The following is a 21752-nucleotide window of genomic DNA, read 5'->3' on the forward strand; positions in this document are numbered from 1 at the left end:
ATAATGCGCACCCCATCTGCTCTTATCTCATATCTTGTCTCTACTCCCTTTACCCAGGAACCTCCAACAATTTTTATTCCAGGTCTGGTGCTGTACAATCCCAAATAGGGCATTTTTATTTCCCAAAAGAACCTGGTCAATACCATTCCCTACCACTAGATGTCACTAGAGTACAGCACTAAATCTCTTCTCACTTTCTAATTTGGGCTACATAATAAAAATATCAGATCTTTGCTGTTTATAAATCTTTGATACTTTGTCCCCAAACCTCTTTTGCACTGTGACACTATGAGACCCTGCACAACAACCCCCATCTTAATAGAAGCCTCCAGGCAGCCAGAGCTCCAGGGGTTAATGTGCATTCATCTCCTTACAGTGAGCATTGCAGGGAGTCTCAGTCCCAGTGCAGTGGGGAGGGGGTGCATGTGCAGCCTGGATGCCGTGCAGAGGAGCAGCAGGGGCTCTGTGCTTGTCCCCAGGCTGCAGGATAATCCAGGGATTAGAGCAGTGACACAGGAAGCACTCTCTCCATAGCTTCCTGTGCTGGGATCAGAGGAGGAGCTGGGCGGCTAGGAAGCTTCACATTGAGCCTGCCTGCTGCAGACACTGGTGCAATGTGCCCACACAGCTGCCTGGGAAGTGGATGTGGGGGATAAGGATGTGAGCAGCCAGCAGCATGAACATACAGGAACACACAGCAGGTATGGACCTCTGGGGGTGCCTGGAATAACCTGGGGCAGGTGCCTGGGGGACTACAAGTGCCAGCAGTGGTGGTTGTACAGCTGCACTTGTCCCTGGCACAGGCTGGAGGAAGAGGAGGCTGCAATGAGGAGTCAGGAAAACTTTTTGTCGCAGAAGGGAGGACAAGTAGGTTGGGTCTAGAGGAAGTAAAAACAGATACAATGTAGCAGCAAATCACAAATATTATGGTTATTGTATTGCAGATCAGATACAATGTAGCAGTATATCGTAAGTATTATGTATCATAAATACAATGTCACAGTATATCACAAATATGTCTTTCTATAGGAGGTCAGATACAATGTAACGATATATCATAATAGCGGTACATCACACATATAATTATTGTATGGGATGATATTAGGTTCGTCTTCTGCTACTTGCGGCTCAGTAGAACTACATCTCCCAGCATGGTTTGGCAGTGCGTAACTGGGATTTGTAGTTTCACAGTTACAGGTTTCTAGTTTGGGCAATGGAGGTGATTTAATTGAAAATCCTTTTTTGGGAAAGCTGGGTGACAAAGATGTTCCTATATTTGCTGAGTATGAGTCTTGTAAAGCTGGGTGACCGCTTTTGTGGCTGTAATTCACATTTGTGGCTGTTGAGGGGGTTGACTTGTTTGTAATTCCATAATGTCCATTAAAGAGTTTGGGAAAGCTGGGTGGCAGATGTTTTGTCACCTTATATTGCCACTTTAGGTAGCTGGATATTTCTATCTGATATCTTGGTGGGTGACTTATTTGTAATTTTATATTGTCCATTCAGGAGTCTGGGAAAGCTGGGTGGCAGGTGTTTTGTCACCCCCCAACTTGTTCATTCAGGGATCTCAGAAAGCTGGATTGTTTTGATGTGTGAATTGGTTGTAATTCCTTATTCTTCATTCAGGAAAGAGAAAGCAGAGTGTCATGTTTTAGCACCATGTATTATCCATTCAGGAGCCTGGGAAAGATGAATAGCTGCTTTTGTGGTATATGTTTTGGTGGATAAATCAGTTGTTATTCCGTGTTGGTAAATATTTTGTCGCTCCAAATTGTCCATTCAGGATTCTGGAATAGATGGTTAGCTTTATTTTGTGAGTTGGTTGTCCTTTCATATTGTCCATTCAGGAGTCTAGGAAAGCTGGGTGGCAGATACATTAGTGTTTATATCTGTTTGCCACCCATTTCCTGATTCAGTGGTGAGGGAAAGCTAGGTGGCAGCGATTTTGGCTGTTGAATAAATTATCACCCAGCTTTCTTAGGAACAGATACATCTTAATAAAGGTCCTGACTTTGAGAAGGCGAGGCTGAATTATTAAGAGACTTCGACCTCTTATAAATCAGACGTCCTCCCACGGGGTGGATCTGGTCTAGATTTCACATATAACTCTCGCCAGATCCTCCACCCGGCCCGTCTTGCCCTCCGCCCTGCTGCGTCCAATTCTACAAAAAGCGGCACGTGAGGGCGCAGAACGAACAACGTGACGCATCTTTGACACACACAAGGGCCATGTGCCAAATATACGCCATCATAGCACCCCATATATGCCAGAAAACTGCCAAAGATTGGCAAAACATTCCCTACAATGTCTCAATAGGATTGTACAAAATTGAATAACGTGTTCACAACTAGTGGTGGTGTTCTGTATGGCCAGTGACTGTGCAGCAAAGTCCCACGCAGTTTGCTTGACGTTCTGATTCGTGTATTGGCCATGGAGTTTTCATTGTTGAAATGTGAAGCGAACGGATTACACGTAGGAAAAAGCAAAAAGCAAACCCTGGCCATGTGTGTGTTTTGTCATATGGTAAATCTGCAGCCTGTATTATAGGTGACAACTGTACAGTCTATGACAATTTGACGTTGCTGCCTCCATAATATACGACAATTGTACATTGCACTGTCTGTAATCTGTGACAATTAGACGTCAGACGGAGATATGGTTGTGAACCTTATATATTAAATCTGCAGCCTATACCATCTATGACAACTCAAAGGTGTAGCCTCTATAATCTGACAACTATGCATTGCGGCGATTGTGACAATTAGACGCTACGGCCAGTATAATCTGTGACAGGTGTGTGTAGAGGCCTCATAATCTGTGACAATTAGATGCTACAGCCTGTATAATCTGTGACAGGTGTGTGTGGAGGCTTCATAATCTGTGACTATTAGCCATTATGGCCTCTATAATCTATGACAGACACTACGGCTTCTATAATCTGACAATTAGACACTACAGCCTCTATAATCTGTGATTTGTATGTTTTGCGCCCTCTATAATCTGTGACAATTAGTTATGGTTTGTATAATCTGTGACAGGTGTGTGTCAAGGCCTCTATAATCTGTGACAATTAGATGCTACGGTGTGTATAATCTGTGACAGGTGTGTGTAGAGGCCTCATAATCTGTGACAATTAGATGCTACAGCATGTATAATCTGTGACAGGTGTGTGTGGAGGCTTCATAATCTGTGACTATTAGCCATTATGGCCTCTATAATCTATGACAGACACTACGGCTTCTATAATCTGACAATTAGACACTACAGCCTCTATAATCTGTGATTTGTATGTTTTGCGCCCTCTATAATCTGTGACAATTAGTTATGGCTTGTATAATCTGTGACAGGTGTGTGTGGAGGCCTCTATAATCTGTGACAATTAAATGCTACGGCCTGTATAATCTGTGACAGGTGTGTGTGGAGGCCTCATAATCTGTGACTATTAGCCATTGTGGCCTCTATAATCTATGACAGTTAGACGTTACGGTCTGTATAATCTGTGACATGTATGTGTCGCGGCCTCTATAATCTGTGACAATTAGACCTCATGGCCTCTCTAATATATAATGATTATACGTTGCGGCCTCTATTACATAGTGCTATAGATAGTATAGTATTGAGCACAGGCCTCAGTTATCATGAACACTGGCCTAGTTTCCCATAGCAACCAATCAGAGCCCAACTTTCATTTCTATAACTGCTCTGGAAAGATGAAAGCTGTGCTGTGATTGGTTACATGTTTTAGAATTTTTTTTTTTTTTTTGAACCAACTTTAGTTAAACAGGCCTGAAAATAAATGTAAGACAATGTAGTTTTCTTGTCTTTTATGTCCAGATATTCACATTTACCTTGTGGCTTCCATTTATATCACAAACCACAATGTTGTAAGTGATATACTGGACATCAGTAGCCCCGATGGACGTCATTACTAGCCCTAAGAATGCAGACTACCATAAACAGCAACCTGTGCCCTTCTTACAGATCTGCAGGGAAACCATTTCCTTTGCCACAGCTCCTTATCTCTATTATAAGGGTCACTCCGACTCTAAAATTCAGTGATTCTGATACCAGACAATTCTTAAGGAATTGCTCTTCCTGCAAATTTGGGTTATTCCTCCGTAGCCACTGCCTAAGAAGCTTGACGTCATTGATGTTGATACTGTTGTGTTCATAGTCCGCTTCATCCTTTTGATGACATCATAGAACCGATCATGCCTTGACGTTGCAAGCAACACTAATTTCACCGCTGCCTGCGTCAGTGTCCGTTGTTCTGGACCGTCGGACGACCAGAACAATGGATCGCTAATATAGCCCATACATATGGAGCCCAAAGGACCCCACTGATTATAATGGGTGCATCCATCCCTACATATAAAGGGTGTCCATTGTTTTTAACTGAAAGCACTGGAGGATTTTTTTATCCAGCGAATTTTGACAGACCGCAATGGAGACAGGCGCAGATGTGAACATAGCCTTAATATTATTACCCCCCCCCCCCCCCCCCACGGTGTTAAATCTTTGCCCTTGTGTCTTGCAGGAGCCCTCTATACGTGCTGTTGGCTGACTGATCTGCTCTGAGCCTCTGCCTGGACTCTCACTTATCTGCGAATACGCCCCAGACATTCCTCGCAGGTATGGAATTCTTTATGTGATATGAATTACAAACACCACGTGTGTCTAATGCGGCCATTGTCTGCGGTATTTGCTGATCCCTGCTCTGCCCATGACAGGCTTTCAGGATATATCTGCCAGGTGCGTCTGCGGCGGTCGCTCCACGCCTCATTCCAGCCTTATCAGCTCCTGATCTTTGCCTGTACTGCTCATTATCGGACAGTAATAACATATTAGGATCAGATGTTACATGGGAAAGTCATGTAAAGAGCTTTTCCTGGCGAAAGGCTTCTATCCCTCGATCCCTGAAGCCTGTGTGGACTGCACAAGTAGTGCAATTTAGATAAAGGAGAGAAGCGAGAAGAAATCCAAATTAAGCTCATATTTCAGAATGCAGGGATAGAAAACCTTTAAAGGGGTTGTCCTGGAAGTTTAGATAATGTACTTGATCCGATAGACACTTTATGATGGACCCGGTGGGTTCTGACCCCGATATCCTGTGGTCAGCACCAGCATTTGCTTCCTGGTGTGCTCTTGCCCATCCCTCCTGCCTTGATCTATGCTATGGTGACTGGCATAGTAAGGCCTGGTTCACATCTGCGTTCGGTATTCCATTAGGGGAGTCCACCTGGGGACCCCCCGAATGGAAACTGTCAGGGTTTGGGGTTGCTAGGTGGGGGGGCATAGACACACAAGTCCAGTTTCTTTAGTCCAAACAAAGGTAGAGTTTATTTTCACTCAAAACAAAACGGTGCAGCAACAAAAGGAAACCATACAAAAATAAATCCCTGCCCGGCTAGGCACTAACTAAACATAGAATAGGTTACCTCACCTAGAATAACAGAAATCAAAAAGCCAGTAGAATCATTCAGGACATGGCTCCAAAAAAATGACCTCTCTGTTTGACACTCCAGCCTAGCTCTGCCAAAGTGTTGCTGCTGGAGCTGACTTCTTAAACCTCCTTGAGGAGGAGACTCTCTGCAGTTGAGTCACTGCCGGAACATCCCCAAAGTATGGACTGGAGGGGGTGGAATGACAGGTCCCACTACCAACCTACCTGTCATTCCTAAAAATCCAGCCCAATACTGAGCATTTACCAAAATGCTCAGCAGACGAAGTTGTCTGCTGAGAACAAACATTCCTGTAGTTTTCTCAGCTCACCCACCTGAGTAGTCTGGGTGAGATGTACACCCCCTCCATTACCTGACCAGCCAACGGCGTACAAAACCTATACGCATTAAAAAATGGTTAACTAAGAAACCACATCGAGCCCATAGACTATAATGGAGATATAATTTCCGCACAAATCATGGGGAGAGAAAGTGCTGCAAGTGGATTACCGAACGCAGATTTGAAACGGGCCTAAAAGGGAGAAAACGGTGTGACCTCCAGGTTGGAACCAGTGTCCCTGATCACATGACCTGGGGTTAGGAAACCTTCATCATCAAGAGTACGCTGGATCAGGTAACTTGGGGGGCGGTTCACACTTGCACCTGGTGTCCTGTTTGTGCATTTTGTCGGGTTTCCGTCTTCAGCCCTGGTGAAATTGGACGGGACGAAAACCTGGCATCATTTTTAAAACCCAATTACTTGAATGGGTTTGTAAAGGTGACCACCCGTGTCCATCTGCGGACTGTCTGTGGGGAAACCGTTTTTTTCAGCCGGACACAAAGTCGGACATGCAAGTGTGAACCGCCCTTTAATCTAGAGGATGTAACAGCTTATCTCCTCCCCCTGCATGTCTAGAAAACTCTTCCATAGACCTCGATGAGTCGGCTCCAGACTATTGCTGCCTATGGCCATGACTGTGCTGTAAAGCAGATCACTAAATGCTGTCAACAGAACAGAAGCTCAGGCAAGATGGCCGCCCCATAATCATGTACAGAAAATAGAATAAAAAATCTACAGTCAGTGATGGGTTTCACAATGGTGATAATGGTGGACATGATTGGTTTGGTGAGACACTTGTCCTTGTACTTGCACCCATGCTATGCCAGCCCCACACCGGGGTGCCAGAACATCACCGGGACGTGTATACCTCCACTGTTCTGTGTCCGCTCCCTTCTTGTGTCTCAGTCAGTGACCCCGCATAGAACGTGGGATCATCTGGTTTCTGTCTTTCCTGCGCTTGCACAGGATGGGATGTGTTTTCCTGATCTCATGGGAAGTATCTATAAGTCTGGGATAAGGGGAAGCGAGAGTCCTGTGTAATGGATGGGAAGATAACGGGGCCGTCTGTCTATTTGTGGCTGCCTGTAAGTGAAGGAATGTGGAGGATTTGTCTGTTATGGAGAGAATTACATCGTTACTACTTCTGCCAGTGGTCACTAATGATATATTTCTGCAGATATATTACTGTAGCATGCCAGCTACTGCAAAACTAAAAAGTCCCAGCAGGCCTGACAGTCTGTGGAGTATGACTACGCCGTATAAATCTGTGTAGTCGTACAAGCTTCTTCACCTCTGCCACATTAAAGTGTATAAAACTGAGCTGCAGTACCACTCACAGCCACATGAACAAGAGTGGCACTGTGTCGGGTACTAATGTTGCTGATCCGTGTACCAGGAGTAAGGTTACATGCACATGACATGTGCTTGTAGCTGTTCAGTGATTGAATAGCACAAAAGGCACATGGATGACCCACATGTCGCCCATGGCCCCATTCACATGCCCATAATAATACGTGCTCGTATGGGACCGTAAGAACAAATGTGTCAATGCGCTAGTATTGAAAAACACGACTATTGCACTGACAAAGCACACGGTCATGTGCATGAAGCCTCTGACTACCACAAATGGGGACCTGTGCTTTAAAAATGACACCCGGGAACACCTTAAAGTGATAATTTATGAGATCCCAATTCCCAAGTATCATTTCTGATTAACAAAATAAATAACAACTAACACAGCACCTCATGTGGCTCTGTCTGGTACTGCAGCTCGGTTATGTTCAAGTGAATGGGCTAAGCTGCAGTACCAGATGTTGCCACATGGACAAGAGTGGCACTATGTACTGCATTAATATATTCTTGGCCCATTAGGTGGGCTGACTGGTGACACTCCTTCCATGCAGTAATAGAAACAGTTCTGCCCATATTTAGACGGCAGCATCTTCTGTTGCAAATTCCAGTGAGTCTGAGCTGCAATACCAGATTCGGCCACATGGACAAGAGTGGCACTGTGCCAGTTAATGCAGGATAAAGGGCATATAGAATACATAGAATCCACTTCAGCTCCTACACAAGTGACTTTGTCTTTTTATCAAGCACCAGCAGACCTTTTCCATCCCCCCCACTTCCCGCACCGTGAATAGATGCTTTGACATGGAGTGTTTAGTGAGCGTTCAAATTTTTTATTTTTTATTTTTTTTGTTCCCCCAGTTTGCTGTAAGGCAAAAGGATTAAGTTACAAAAATGAGAACTTTTTTTTTTTTTTCCTGCCTCCTTTTGTTATGAATTCCTTGTCCTGAATGGTTGTCATAATAAAAATGAAAAAAGGAAAAAGTCGCTTTGATTAGATACGGCAGAATGTGCGAAGCTGGAACATGTTACCATTGTGCCGGGCGCTGCAACGCGTTTCACGTCTGCGTCTGTCGAGGCATTGTTCTTTTGTGTCTCTGATAAATCGCATACATAAGACCACGTTGGTTTTCCAGGGTAGGGATGTGCTGGATAGAATGGCTCTGAGGATTTGGCAGGCTCTCGGCATTACCCAGCTAACACCACTTAAATCTTTCTCCAGCGGAGCCGCACATTAGTGAGAAAATACTCTTGGATCCGTTACAAATTTCTGTTTGTCTAGCGCTAATGGTCTGCAAATGTTACAATTTGTGCCGGCAAAATAATAATCTTAACTAATTTAAGAATTGTCTCAGAGTGTTGGAAAAAAGCCTGAATTCCCCCCCCCCCCCTCAAAAAAAATATGGCTGACACTTTTTGTTATAATATCTAACTACTCCTGCTGAATAGAACTGAGTGTATACCTTTTTTCTTCAGTTGCAGTCCCTGAAATAGAAGAAATCTCATTGGCTCACTTGACTGGGTTCCTCAGGGGCGTGAACATCTGCACCAAGTGGTCACATGATACAACTCTGTGTATAGAAATGTTTCCCTTGCATGATGCCAATGATGATCTCTTAGTTCAGGGCTGTGGAGTCAGTAGTTCAAGCCACCAACTCTGACCCCACAGTTTTACCACAGCTCAACTCCTGCTTCATGCCTCGACTGCATGCCCTGCCATATAGTTCAGAATCTATTCTACATAGTAAAACTGTTGAATAGGCCCGAAAATATGTTTACTTGAGTTAGGCCTGATGTTGCAGTCCCTAAACGAGAAGAGATCTCATTGGTTCACTTGACTGGGTTCCTCAGGGGCGTAAACATCTGCACCAAGTGGTCACATGATACAACTTTGTGTGTATATGTGTTAGCCCTGCTCGACACCAATGAATAGATCATTGTCAGGGCTATGGAGTTGGTAGACAAAACCCAACAAAAGCTTATATCTTACCTCCATCCAACTCCTTCATAAATGGCTGATGGTCATGGTCAGGTACAAGCTCCTCTAATTCCCCCCCAAAAAATAAATAAATAAATAAATAAAAAAAATAGTGACTGAAACCCTATGAAAGTATCCAAATATCATTAGGGCTGATATCGCAGTTCCTAAAATAGAAGAAATCTCATTGGCTCAATTGACTGGGTTCCTCAGGGGCGTGAACATCTTCACCAAGTGGTCACATGATACAACTCTGTGTATATAAGTGTTAGCTCTGCTTGACACCAATGATTATATCATGGACAGGGCTATTTAGTTGGTAGACCAAACCGCCAATACCTCTATTTTTCCTCCATCCGACTCCTTCATAAATGGCTGACGGTCATGGGCAGATATAGGCTCCTCTAATCCCCCCCCCCCAAAAAAAAAAAAAAAATGGTGACTGAAATCCTATGAAAATAAATATGTAACAATCCTTACGTCCTATAAATATACAATACTAGCTGGTACCCGCGACTTCGTCTGCGGTGATTGTAGAAGTGGGTATATACAGGTGTGGGTAAGGTTTTCGTACTGTGTATAAGGGATGGGATATGAAATGTAAGTTTGTATCTTGTTTTTTCTGTAATTCAGAGAATACGTGAGACTTTTGTGTTGCAGTTACTTTGTATTAGAGCTGCTATATATACGGTGTTGTGAGAAACTTTACATAGTGACTTTGGGACAGAAGTATTTGAAGTTAACCCTTTCCCGCCGATGGCATTTTTTGATTTTGGTTTTTGACTCCCCTCCTTCTAAACCTCATAACTTTTTTATTTCTCCGTTCCCAGAGCCATATGAGGTCTTAATTTTTGCGGGACAAATTTTTCTTCATGATGCCGCCATTAATTATTCTATATAATGTACTGGGAAGCAGGGAAAAAATTCAAAATGGGGTGGATTTCAAGAAAAAATGCATTTCTGCGACTTTCTTACGGGCTTTGGTTGTACGGCATTCACTGTGCAACCAAAATGACATGTCCCCTGTATTCTGTGTTTCGTTATGATTCCGGGGATACCAAATTTATATGGTTTTAGTTACATTTTGACCCCTTAAAAACAAATCCAAAACTGTTTAGAAATTTTTTTTTGAAAAGTCGCCATATTCCGACAGCCGTCTTTTTTTGCGGGACTGGGTGTACTTTGTAGTTCTACCATTTTCGGGAAATGTTATTGCTTTGATCACTTTTTATTCAATTTTTTATCAGAATCAAAACAGTGAAAAAACGGCGGTTTGGCACTTTTGGCCATTTTTCCCACTACAGCGTTTACCGAACAGGAAAAATATTTCTATAGCTTTGTAGAGCGGGCGATTTCGGACGCAGGGATACCTAACATGTATGTGTTTCACAGTTTTTAACTATTTTTATATGTGTTCTAGGGAAAGGGGGGTGATTTGAATTTTTAATCCTTTTTTTTTTTTTTTTGTTATTTTTTTTACTTTTTTTAAACTTTTTTTTTTGCATTTATTAGACCGCCTAGGGGTATTGACATGGGTGGGCGGTGTCGCGGATTGTCAGAGTGGTGGGGGCAAACATGGCTGCTCCGGAGCGTTAAAGAGCGCCTCCTGGAGTATCGTTAAGGTGAGGGGCAAAGTGGTAAAGTATCTGTATATGAGATTGTGTGGGGTTAGGGGCGAGGCTGTAGAGGGCAATATGAATTTTGTGGCTTGCTATGGTCCAAAGTGTGTGAGATTGCAGAGATGGTGATGTGAGTTTGGGGTTTGTGGGGGTCCTGGGAAAAACATATGTGTGCTATTGTGACGAAAAGTAGCCTATTGCGCAATGGGGTGTATTAACTATGTTTGTGGAAAATTTCAGCCAAATCGGTCGAGCGGGTTTTGCGTGATTGACTAACAAACATCCGAACACACAAACCCACAAACATCCAAACTCACAAACTTTCACATTTATAATATTAATAGGATTGATAATTGTAAAATATATTAAAAAGTTAATCATTTCTCTTTGAGTCCAGAGCTGTTAACTTTTTTTTTTTTTACTGTTTTGAACTCTACCCAAAATTGTTCGCAACTCTGACTCCTCCACAGCCCGCCTAAATACTCCTTCACCTACTTTACATAGTAAAGCTGTTGAATTAACTGAAAGTGTGTATTTTACATGCTTGAGTTAGGTCTGATGTTGCAGTCCCTAAACTTCATTTGGTTCCTCAGGGGCGTGAACATCTGTTTAAAAAATGGTCACATGATACAACTCTGTGTATATGTATTATATAACTGTTTTCTCTTTTTGACTCCATTGATAAGGTGATGGTCAGGCCTGTGGAGTGGGTAGGTCAACCCACCAACTCTGACTCTACTTTTCCACAGCCCAACTCTGACTCAAATGGCAGCCATGGTCAGACAGAAGCTGTGAACATCTACTAATTCAAGAAAAAAGAAATTTGTGATTGATTCCTATGAAAGTAAATATGTAACAAACTACATCTAATTAATCATAATTGTAAAATAGAATGAATTAATAATAAATAATTAGATTTTGAAGTTAGAGTTGGATTCAGTAACATTTTTTTCCCGACTGCACCCAAAATTTTTCCCGGCTCTAGATTAGGACTGAGTTTGTCTTCTACATGAGCTAGGACCAATGTTACAGTCCTTAAACATCAAGGGATCTCATTGGTCGATTAAGTTGGTTCCTCAAGGGCGTGAACATCTATCACTACACGCCCAGAGTGAGATTGTGTTGAGCCCACTGTATTAAAGAGGGCCTATCAATTTAAACCAAAAAAAACAAAAAAAATTCCTCTTGTCCATGGCCTGTTCATGGTGTTTAGATGAAAGAAGCCGAGTTTCTACTCCAAACAAAGCAGCCATGTTGTTCTGTTTTTTAAAAAAATCTCAAGCAACCCGTTTTAATAAATTGAGCAAATGGCTTTCTTTTACAAATGTCTCCACATCTGTCTTTGGGTTGTCTCTGGTATTGCAGCTCGGCTCACTTGAAATTAGGGAAGAGAGGATGTAATACCACACACAAGCAGTGGACATGGTGTGGCACTGTGCAACCTTTAACTTTTCCACTAATAGGATACAATCTTCATTTATTTTGCCCCATTTTATACTTCTAATATGTTAATGTGAATGTGTAGGCTAAGATTGTAACTATTCCCTTATTCCATATGTTTGCTGAAGGCCAGTGGCGTAACTAGGAATGGCGGGGCCCCGTGGCGAACTTTTGACATGGGCCCCCCCCCCCATCCCAACTGACGCCGAAGACCTCGACTGACCCCCTCCTCCGCACTCTATTATGTCCCTTACTTACTTGCCCCTGCACACAGTATTAACCCCAATAATGTCCCCTGCACACACAGTATTAACCCCAATAGTGTCCCCTGCACACACAGTATTAACCCCAATAGTGTCCCCTGCACACACAGTATTAACCCCAATAGTGTCCCCTGCACACACAGTATTAACCCCAATAGTGTCCCCTGCACACACAGTATTAACCCCAATAGTGTCCCCTGCACACACAGTATTAACCCCAATAGTGTCCCCTGCACACACAGTGTTAACCCCAATAGTGTCCCCTGCACACACAGTGTTAACCCCAATAGTGTCCCCTGCACACACAGTGTTAACCCCTATAGTGTCCCCTGCACACACAGTGTTAACCCCTATAGTGTCCCCTGCACACACAGTGTTAACCCCTATAGTGTCCCCTGCACACACAGTGTTAACCCCTATAGTGTCCCCTGCACACACAGTGTTAACCCCTATAGTGTCCCCTGCACACACAGTGTTAACCCCTATAGTGTCCCCTGCACACACAGTGTTAACCCCTATAGTGTCCCCTGCACACACAGTGTTAACCCCTATAGTGTCCCCTGCACACACAGTGTTAACCCCTATAGTGTCCCCTGCACACACAGTGTTAACCCCTATAGTGTCCCCTGCACACACAGTGTTAACCCCTATAGTGTCCCCTGCACACACAGTGTTAACCCCTATAGTGTCCCCTGCACACACAGTGTTAACCCCTATAGTGTCCCCTGCACACACAGTGTTAACCCCTATAGTGTCCCCTGCACACACAGTGTTAACCCCTATAGTGTCCCCTGCACACACAGTGTTAACCCCTATAGTGTCCCCTGCACACACAGTGTTAACCCCTATAGTGTCCCCTGCACACACAGTGTTAACCCCTATAGTGTCCCCTGCACACACAGTGTTAACCCCTATAGTGTCCCCTGCACACACAGTGTTAACCCCTATAGTGTCCCCTGCACACACAGTGTTAACCCCTATAGTGTCCCCTGCACACACAGTGTTAACCCCTATAGTGTCCCCTGCACACACAGTGTTAACCCCTATAGTGTCCCCTGCACACACAGTGTTAACCCCTATAGTGTCCCCTGCACACACAGTGTTAACCCCTATAGTGTCCCCTGCACACACAGTGTTAACCCCAATAGTGTCCCTCTGTGGACACCCATAAACAATTATTATACTCTGGGGTCTTTTCAGACCCCAGAGTATAATAATCGGAGACTAAATCGGGAATAAAAACATTAAAAAAAAACCCACTGTTGCTTCTTACCTGTTCCCCGGCTCCTGTGCAGTCCTCCTCTCGCTTCCTTCGTTAATGACGTCTGACGTCACATGACCCGGGAAGCATGCCGGGTTCATGTGACGTCAGACAACAGTAGGACGGAGGCCTGGCAGGATCGCGGAGAGGTAAGTAACAGTTTTTTATGTTTATTACCTCTCCCGATCCGCCGGTCATTATACTCGGGGGTCTACAAAGACCCCCGAGTATAATGATAGCCCCTGTGGGGCCCGCGGTGTCACTTGCCGATCCCGGCCCAGCCAGGATCGGCAAGTGAATAGGGCCCGTAACTGCCTATTGAAAAAAAAACCGCAGCGGTAGCGGCTGTCACCGGGCCCCCTAATGGCCCGGGCCCTGTGGCAGCTGCTACTGCTGCTACCACGGTAGTTACGCCCCTGCTGAAGGCCATCAATTATATCTCACCCCCCCATTTCCCCTCTTCCATTTCTAAAGCAGTCTCTAAAATTGGGCCTGCCTTAGTCATTTTTGTTTCAGGGACAGAGGAAACGGCAGGGGAAGTCATTCTTCACAACAGTCTCTAGTACAGACCAAGCAAGCTAGCACATATCCCTATAAAGGAAGTGTCACCAGACCCAGCATATCACCCCAGCCTGCAGATAGATAGGTTAGTGTCACCAGACCCAGCATATCACTCCAGCCCTGCAGATAGATAGGTTAGTGTCACCAGACCCAGCATATCACCCAGCCCTGCAGATACATAGGTTAGTGTCACCAGACCCAGCATATCACCCCAGCCCTGCAGATAGATAGGTTAGTGTCACCAGAGCCAGCATATCACCCCAGTCTGCAGATAGATAGGTTAGTGTCACCAGACCCAGCATATCACCCCAGCCCTGCAGATAGGTTACTGTCACCAAAACCAGCATATCAGCCCAGCCCTGCAGATAGATAGGTTAGTGTCACCACACCCAGCATATCACCCCAGTCCTGCAGATAGATAGGTTAGTGTCACCTGAATCAAGTGGTGTTTTCCTCTTTTGATTCGCTGCTGCTATTGCAGAGTTATCACAATTTTTGTCAATATGCAAATTAGCTCTTTGGACGGCAGTACCGCTTCCCTCTTTGGAACTAAAGGGGCACTGCTATTGCTCCAAAGAGCTCATTTGCCTACTGACAAAAACAGGGATACCTCTGTAACGTAGGCAGTGATTCACAAGGGATAACACTGATTCAGGTGACCCTAACCTATCTATCTGCAGGGCTGGGATGATATGCTGGGTACGGGATCTTTCAAAACCACCTGCAACTTTTTGTATCCTTCAATAGGTGGCACTTCATCATTCCTGAGCAATCCTTACTATTAGTTTCAATATGTGTATGAGGCTCTTTACTGTCAGGTGGGCAGTCCTGGGCTGGAGGACTTACCTTAGGACCACCTACCTGATAGTGGACAGCCTAATTAGCATATTGGGCGCTAAAACCACCTTCACTCCGGAATAGTAGTAAATTTCCAACAGACTCAGAATCAGCGGAGTGCCACCTATTGACATAGTCAAAAATTTGGAGTTATAGAAGTCACACCCAAACAAACACCCTTTAAGCCACGCCCACACAAAGATGGCGTCGATCAGGATAAGGACATTTTTTTTATTTATTTTTACCTATTTAATTTTAGAAGTTTACAAAGTTTTACAGGTTGACAAATAGGCATTTTTTAAAAAATTTTTGCGTCTTTTAATTTTTAGGTTTAGCTTTTCTTTGAAGGGGCAAAGCGCATTGTTGAGTTGGAGACAGCTAGCAGATGGATTGTGTCTTGGGTTTGTTCTTCCTCCGGCAGCGGGTGAACATACTTAACCCATTATGTATGGCTTATACGTCTTGTGCGGAAGGTCAATGTGGCATTGAAGTCAATGCTAATGAAATACATTGGACGGAATGTTGCAAAGCATTTCACAAACCCCCCCGAACCCCCCCCCTCCTCCGCTCCGCTCGCCCATTGGGATGTTTTTGGAAAAGTTGCAAGCTGTAAATAATTGAGAATAAAGTAAAAATTCACAATAAGAGATTTCTTGGCTCACAGCTGTGTATAATTTCATGGTATTCGCTTTATGCATATGGTTTACCAGCAATTGAAGACAGGTTTTGGCTGGAGGAAATGGGGGGCAAAGTAGCTGCCCTCGCAATCCTACTAAATAAATATGTGGTTCATTATGTCCGTCCAAAAAGAATTAACGTCATGTCACCAAACACATTTTGTCGTTTCTGTGTATATATTGCACGTACACTATGTGTGTGTGTGTATATATATATATATATCTCCTTCAGACCTGTATCTTGTAATAGTAGTAGATAAAATACACATAAAAACATCATAGGAGACACAAATCTACTATGAATCCGTTTTAAGGCAGACTATAGACGGGGGCGCTGTTCGATAGAAGTCTATAGAAGGTTTTTGAATCTGGCCGTGGAGACAAGTGGTATTACAAATTGCAGTGATATTTGATATAAACCATGCACTATCACAGAATAGCCGGGTATGTGCCCCCAAGAGGCTGGCTAACTGCCCTTTAAAAAGGGGACCTTCCACCAACTCCAAGTCAGTAGGAGGGACTCCGCTGATTCTGGCGTAGTTCCAACTGAGAAGGAACTGGTGCCCCACCACCTATTGAAGGATACTAAGAGTTGGGATTGGTGGCGAAACGTCCTTTTTAAAGGGAGTCTATCACCAGAGCCCAGCAAATCAACCCAGATAGGTTACCTTACTCAAAAAGTGTTTTACTCTTGTGAATCACTGGCTCTTTTGCTGATATATTGCTGTTTTTGGAGCAATGGGGATACCTCTAAAGCTGTATAGAACTCATTTGCATATTGACAAAGAGCGATGTATCAGCAACGAGCAGAGTACAATGTTTGGTTCAGGTGACCCTCACCTATCTATCTGCAGGGCTGGGGTGATATGCTGGTTCTGGTGACAGTAACCTATCTATCTGCAGGGCTGGGTGATATGCTGGTTCTGGTGACACTAACCTATCTATCTGCAGGGCTGGGTGATATGCTGGTTCTGGTGACACTAACCTATCTATCTGCAGGGCTGGGGTGATATGCTGGTTCTGGTGACAGTAACCTATCTATCTGCAGGGCTAGGGTGATATGCTGGTTCTGGTGACACTAACCTATCTATCTGCAGGGCTGGGGTGATATACTGGTTCTGGTGACAGTAACCTATCTATCTGCAGGGCTAGGGTGATATGCTGGCTCTGGTGACAGTAACCTATCTATCTGCTGGGCTGGGGTGATATGCTGGGTCTGGTGACAGTAACCTATCTATCTGCAGGGCTGGGGTGATATGCTGGTTCTGGTGACAGTAACCTATCTATCTGCAGGGCTAGGGTGATATGCTGGCTCTGGTGACAGTAACCTATCTATCTGCTGGGCTGGGGTGATATGCTGGTTCTGGTGACAGTAACCTATCTATCTGCAGGGCTGGGGTGATATGCTGGTTCTGGTGACAGTAACCTATCTATCTGCAGGGCTGGGGTGATATGCTGGCTCTGGTGACAGTAACCTATCTATCTGCAGGGCTGGGGTGATATGCTGGTTCTGGTGACAGTAACCTATCTATCTGCAGGGCTAGGGTGATATGCTGGCTCTGGTGACAGTAACCTATCTATCTGCTGGGCTGGGGTGATATGCTGGTTCTGGTGACAGTAACCTATCTATCTGCAGGGCTGGGGTGATATGCTGGTTATGGGGACACTAACCTATCTATCTGCAGGGCTGGGGTGATATGCTGGGTCTGGTGACACTAACCTATCTATCTGCAGGGCTGGGGTGATATGCTGGTTCTGGGGACACTGGGGATTCTTTACAGTTCACCAGACCTGGTGCTGCCATATTTTGGTGTGTGTACGTCTGTCCCACCTCTTGCTTACACAGTAGTGCCGCCTATAGATAAGTGTTCATCATTGCAGTTTCCATACAATAATACAGAAAGAATGTAAAGATTTGGTACTTTTTTTTATTTTCTGCGTGCGCACCCGGAATGTTTCTTAGTCTCCCATTCACCTGCTGAACACTAACTGGCCACCATTAGGCTGGTATATATCACCTGTATAGAAAAACATGCCACAAAAATTGTGCCCATAAATGGGGTGAAAGGATGATTTGCGTGTTATGAGGTCACAGCCGGGAATCCTGGAACGTTTCCCTAAATTCCCTGGTCTGGTGATAATTAACTAATTAAGTAAGTAACTAATAAAAGTTGTCAGGGGCCCCTTCCAGCCTTGTTGTCATAGTCCCGTCATCCTAGTACGTTTAGTCTAATCCTATAATGGGTCTTATCACCGATTCCTCCTCTTTGGCTTATTTTACAAAAAAAAAAAAAAAAAAATCTCCCCCTTCCCTAACCCTCATAATAATTTTAGGGGCCATTATATATTGCTGTTTAGATGATATTCAGCTTGACAGGGCTGTTACGTATTGACTTGGTGTGTTATCTTTTGCTCTGTCTCTCATCTTCTACCCCTGGGCTATGTTATATCTTCTGCTCTATACACATCCAGAGCTGCTCTCGAAAATTTAGCCGGATTCCTATGACATACACCCAATTGTAGAACTTTCTAAGGTGTGCTCAGATGGCTTTCAATACTTGGGGCACTTCAGGATAAAAAAAAAATTACTCAGGGCACCCTTACCAAAAAAATGTTACCAAAAGACAAAAAAAACACAATTTCCCTTTTTTTTTTTTTTTTTCTTCCCTCCAACCTCATAGACTTGAACCTGGTTCCACCAAACCAAAAACTTAAAAAAAAAAAAAAAAAAAAAAGTCTCAAATTTTTCTAAGGTCGTTATTCATGATTACTTAAAAAACGGACATGTGTATGTAGCCATTGACTTCCATTGTTCTAAAAACGGATGCGTGGCGGACGTTGAAAAATTTTGTTCACTCTTTTGTTACGCACATGAGGCCTTCATTTTTGGCTGACATCACAGGGTTAATAAGACCTTAGCCCTGCCGTCTCGGGGGTGTATGGAGACTGCTCAGTAGTCACAAGGCCTCACAACATCTGGTATCAGTTTGGGTAAAGGGGGAAAAAAAACTGAAAAGATTTGACACCAAAATCAATTTCCCCAATATCCAACTAAGAAATAAGAAAAAAATAAAAATAAAAAAAAAATTCCAGATCCGTTATGGTTTAGTGGAGAGAAGCGGCGCCTCCTGATGAGCAGCTAGGGTATAGGTGCTAAGTATCATAGAGCAATATCTGATCTCCAGGGTCACAGGTCAATGTTTGATCTTCGGCCCTAAGGATTTATGTCTGGCAGCACCTCATTATATCCGGAGCGGTCTCCTCCACGTTACATACACAAATACCGAAATTTAATTGACTTCAAATTCATTTTAGCCCCCCAAAGAAATGAATTGAAATAGACCATCTACTCCACCGACCTCCGTATTACAGTATATACTTGCATTCCCTTTAAACTGTCTACTCGTAAACTCTGTGGTGCAATCCTCTGTTACTCCTCTTGGAAATGTACAAATGAACTGGGCGTTACCATTCTACTTGTCAATGGGCTATATTTGCGGATGAATACGTCTGACGGAACGGGGCAGGCTATATTAAATGCTAACATTCAGTGGTAAATTTTGATTCAGGTGACACTAACCTATCTATCTGCAGGAGTGGGGTGATATGCTGGTTCGGGTGACAGTAACCTATCTATCTGCAGGACTGGGGTGATAGGTTAGTGTCACCAGACCCAGCCTATCTATCTGCAGGGCTGGGGTGATAAGCTGGGTCTGGTGACAGTAACCTATCTATCTGCAGGGCTGGGGTGATATGCTGGGTCTGGTGACACTAACCTATCTATCTGCAGGGCTGGGGTGATATGCTGGTTCTGGTGAAAGTAACCTATCTATCTTCAGGGCTGGGGTGATATGCTGGGTTCTGGTGACAATAACCTATCTATCTGCAGGGCTGGGGTGATATGCTGGTCCTGGTGACACTAACCTATCTATCTGCAGGGCTGGGGTGATATGCTGGTCCTGGTGACACTAACCTATCTATCTGCAGGACTGGAGTGATATGCTGGTCCTGGTGATGTAACCTATCTATCTGCAGAGCTGTGGTGATATGCTGACACTCCCTTTAAGTCCTGTTTTGCTATCTGTGCCTATGTTATTGTGTCTTGTTATTTTTAGTTAACCATTTGTTTCCTGGAGTTCTAGGTGACTACAAATATGGCTGCATTCCACGTCAGGGTTGTCGCTCAGCTACCTAGTGCCGACATGTTTGTTATTTGGGCTTTGTCTGTTTCTGTTATAGCTTTTGGTTAGTTCCTCTTCTTTTTGGGTGGGGGATCGGAGGAATGTCATGTGAATCCTGCATACCCTGAAGCCATGTGACTACATGTCAACTAACAAATATCTTCTGAGGTCTCCACTACAAAGGGCCGGTCCTGTCAGGAGCTGATCTGGGGGGGGGATAAATATTTACCAGGGACATGACAATGGCGGAACAGTCAGGAATGGAACGTGTAGCTAGATGTCCATGTCAGCCGCCATGCCCCCTGTTGTGTTTTATGTCTCTTTGGATGTGTTTGGAGTAGACAGTGATCGATGGGGCTTGTAGTGTAAACTACTGTGTACATGAGAAACAGATGAAAAAGGGAAAAAATGTCAGACGCTTCCGCTCAACGAGACAAAAACCACGTAGAGGGACGACAGATCAAGTGTACAGGGAACGATGGGCCTGCAACGATTTGCTCATCGCTGTTGTCTCTGCTTGCTGTCAGTGAATGGAGGTTTGAGGCTAACTAGAGATGAGCGAACACTGTTCGGATCAGCCGTTCCGAACAGCACGCTCCCATAGAAATGAATGGAAGCACCTGGCACGGCGAACGGCCGCCGGCAAAGTGTACGTGCCAGGTGCTTCCATTCATTTCTATGGGAGCGTGCTGTTCGGAACGGCTGATCCGAACAGTGTTCGCTCATCTCTAGCTAGGACGAAGCATCGCCGTCACCTTGCACCCAAATGTGCTGCGAAAAAGTCAAGCAATGTTCCTCCATTGTTCCTCCTGGAAAGCTATACGTTAACGTTATTTGGCTTTGGCATGTTACCATTCCCCTTGTCATAGTCTGAAATTATTCCCTATTAACAATTTCTGGCTGCCAATTCATGCAAGTTCCCAGGAGGAATAACAGAGGAACTGCACAATGTAGTTGTAGGGAAAGAAGTTCCTGCGTTGTCATTTTGGGCAGAATAGAAGGATTTCACCACTATTTTCACCAGCTCTTTTCAGCCATTAATAGCCGCCCCTCCACTGATTCTGGGACATTTTTTTTCTCTAGTCCCCACCATTCCTGAGCAATCAGTGTTGTTAGGTTCAGCACCCAATATGCTCATTAGGCTTTCTAGTGTCAGATGGGTGGGTCCCAGGCTACCAGCTGCACCCAGGACTATCCACCTGACAGCAGAGAGCCAATTTACCATATTGGGTGCTGAAACTAATAGCACCGATTACTCAGGAATGGTGGGGGTTACAGAAAAGGAGAGAGATTTTTATTTGGCTCACATTGTCTACACAGACTGCAATTGAAACAAACCCTCAGCTTTTGGTTGTAATCGCCTTTCCTGTTAGAATGGCACTCTCTGCTCCTAAAAATACTCTGTGCTGCTGGATTATCCTGCTTCTGTCTCATGGACATTATAACATTACGAGTCTGGATCTATAATGCAGTGTCAATAGACTGGTGCTGATTGGTGAGAGCCCCAGGAGCTTGGTTGCCCCTTTTATAGCCAAACCCAACACAATGCCAGGTCCTTGTGACGCTGAGCTGCACTACCAGGTATAGCCATATGGTTAAAGGTGGCGCTGTGCCTGCTTCTGTAGTCATTGAACCTTTTCATTCTGCTGATTGGCGGGATTACTGGGGTCTAATAGACCTTCAGTCTCTCATCATGTGCCAGGGCAAGATTACTTTCTTCCTCTGTGCTGCTGTTAGGGGGCAGATGTCTTGTTCATGACTGTAATGAGAAGCTGGGGAGAGCTCCGGTGGTCTCATGTTTTC

The 21752-nt window shown here is 44.3% G+C and overlaps 1 protein-coding gene across 2 annotated transcripts in view; it reads left to right on the forward strand.

The window, feature by feature from the left end:
- The first annotated feature begins 559 nt into the window (after nucleotides 1–559).
- DISP1 (dispatched RND transporter family member 1) overlaps nucleotides 560–21752 on the forward strand; it is a 63562-nt gene continuing 42369 nt past the window's right edge. Inside the window, exons 1-2 of one of the 2 annotated variants that reach the window (XM_075267097.1) lie at nucleotides 560–701; nucleotides 4539–4633. The gene's annotated coding sequence lies outside the window, so the exon portion shown is untranslated. The remainder of the gene's footprint in view (nucleotides 702–4538; nucleotides 4634–21752) is intronic. The other variant, XM_075267096.1, reaches the window with a different exon arrangement.

This window comes from Leptodactylus fuscus, chromosome 3 (assembly GCF_031893055.1).
Source record: "Leptodactylus fuscus isolate aLepFus1 chromosome 3, aLepFus1.hap2, whole genome shotgun sequence".
Classification (NCBI taxonomy): domain Eukaryota; kingdom Metazoa; phylum Chordata; class Amphibia; order Anura; family Leptodactylidae; genus Leptodactylus; species Leptodactylus fuscus.